At 34.9% G+C, this 2,500-nt stretch overlaps 1 protein-coding gene across 1 annotated transcript in view; it reads right to left on the bottom strand.

The window, feature by feature from the left end:
- Positions 1 to 1,067: 1,067 nt before the first annotated feature.
- Gos28 (golgi SNAP receptor complex member Gos28) overlaps positions 1,068 to 2,500 on the bottom strand; it is a 23,063-nt gene continuing 21,630 nt past the window's right edge. The window contains exon 3 of the mRNA XM_027356984.2: positions 1,068 to 2,500. This exon is cut by the window's right edge and continues 2,142 nt beyond it. The gene's annotated coding sequence lies outside the window, so the exon portion shown is untranslated.

The following is a 2,500-nucleotide window of genomic DNA, read 5'->3' as shown; positions in this document are numbered from 1 at the left end:
TGTAGAAAAATGAGTGTGGTTTATGAAAAAAAGATAAACTGACTGAAGTATGCTTTGTCCTGAGATTTCTTCTTACAATGTTTTTAAAAATATTTCTCGTCAGTCAGTCTCTTCTCGGTGTGCGCACGCACAAAATCAGATGCATATACACACACGGATACGAACGCAGATACACGCATACATAATCACACACACACGAGAGAGAGAGAGAGAGAGAGAGAGAGAGAAAGGGAGAGAGAGAGAGAGAGAGAGAGAGAGAAAGAGAAAGAGAGAAAGAGAGAGAGAGAGAGAGTGAGAGTGAGAGTGAGAGTGAGAGTGAGAGTGAGAGTGAGAGTGAGAGTGAGAGTGAGAGTGAGAGTGAGAGTGAGAGTGAGAGTGAGAGTGAGAGTGAGAGTGAGAGTGATAGTGATAGTGATAGTGATAGTGATAGTGATAGTGAGAGAGAGAGAGAGAGAGAGAGAGAGAGAGAGAGAGAGAGAGAAAGAGAGAGAGAGAGGGGGGGGGGCAGGATCCAATCCTTTCCTTGATCATGATGTGAAAACCAACCTAGCATCTGACCAGAGATTGGTATAACATGATAATTTAAATGCAGACTATATGGTTGAAAATAAATCTTTCAGTCGCGGTCTAGGATCCGATGTTTCAGGATTATAAACAATCCCTCATATTTTGCAAACAAACTTATTCACGAAGTTGGTGGGCCTTCTCATACTGTACAGAGTAGCTTTTAGAAGAACTGTTTATGATCCTAAAACATCTTAGCCAAGGACTGAAATTCATTTATGCTAGGATGGCTTTCACAGTATTTGCACAATTTCCATCAAACCCTTAGAGGAAATCTGATACTTAAGAATGAGTATTTACTTTAGCATTTACTTGCTTCTAACAATGTACATGTCAATACAGTGTTGCATGGATATTACTGGAGGACTGTCATGATGATAATCACTGTCATTATCAGTAAAAACATCGACATGTGTTTGATACTTTATCTTTAATACAAATTCATACATATTTGATAAGTCACAAAATACATTGCCTTTCAGAGGAATATTAATTCAAGCTGATCACATAAATAAATATTTATTTCATATATCATATACAGTATTATTGAAAATCCCCAATAGATCACCAAGCAGAATCACTTAATAAAAAATTACAATACCTTTAATCTATAAAGCAAAAAACATAGGTTATATGTAATAATAAATAAAATATTTCTTTGAAAAAGTCCTCAAGAAAACAGTATCCAGAAGTTATCAAATAAAATGCTTACTCTTTTCTGATCACCCTCCATAAACAAAATTATACTGCTATCCACTTATACAGGTTGGTTGATACCATTAGTGCTTTTAACAAGTATATTTGGCTGGTCAAAAGATGACAATAACAGCCTATGATTCAGATTTTGCAGATCATTCTTATAACTATGCTGGAAGTCCATTCCCTTCACCAAAACTGAAATGATATAAAACAGAACACAAAGAAACCTTATAAAAACTCAGTAAGACCACTCAGCAAGACCCAGCATGAAGCATAATAAACTATTTTTCCATAGTGCCCAATCAGGGAAAATGTAACAGTCACATATACAGAAAAAATACCATTTATAGTAGTTAGTTCAATCTCTGTTAATTACTGATCAGTATATAGCCCCCGTATGCTACTCGTAAGTGTTGTGTGGTGTAATGTAGTCTAGCACACTGTGGTGTGGTGTGGTGTGGTGTGGTGTGGTGTGGTGTGGTATGGTGTAGTCTAGTGTAGTATATGTGTGTGTATTCATGTGTTCATCTCAGCATGTGTTATACATTGTGTATGTATGACTTTGAATTAGGCTTTATGGATAATATGTGTGTGTGTGGGACGGGTCAGTGAATGTGTTATAAATTGTGTATGTGTAACTTTCAGTTAGGCTTTATGGATAAAAAAGCTGACAAATATCAATAGTGAGATATAACCCCTTTGTACTGCCTCTTCCTTTTTTCAACACAACTATTTGATATCACTAATCATTTACAACAAAACCACTTTTATTAATTTCTTTTCCATAATCAATTATCATGTTTAATTGAAAATTCATCTCACTTTATCTTTTCAGAATTAAGATCTGATCATTATTCTATCCAATTACCAAATATTACTGGTTTCCTTCGAATTTCAAAATTACTGAATGCTTATTAAACACATGCATTTATTTATTATATACTTCAACAGGCAATGTTTTTCAAAGCTGTGCAATTAATAGAATCAAATGCATGTCTATACCAAAGGTGCTTCTGAATACATACAAAGCCAAAATGGATGATAAACCATATGAAATATAGATGTAAAAGAATACAACACTGATCATAAGGAGGAAGACAAAGTAAGAAGAAAGTCAACTGGAGTAACTAGGCACAAAGCATTTTTAAAAATATTTCTATTGGGAGGAGAAAAGGAACAAACAGATATAAGAATGGAAAGGAGAGAGGGTGCAGGGAAGTCAAAAAGAATAGAACTC

Source organism: Penaeus vannamei, chromosome 17 (assembly GCF_042767895.1).
Source record: "Penaeus vannamei isolate JL-2024 chromosome 17, ASM4276789v1, whole genome shotgun sequence".
NCBI lineage: Eukaryota > Metazoa > Arthropoda > Malacostraca > Decapoda > Penaeidae > Penaeus > Penaeus vannamei.
Note: the sequence above shows the minus strand (reverse complement) of the source record. Positions and strands in the feature narration are given on the sequence as shown.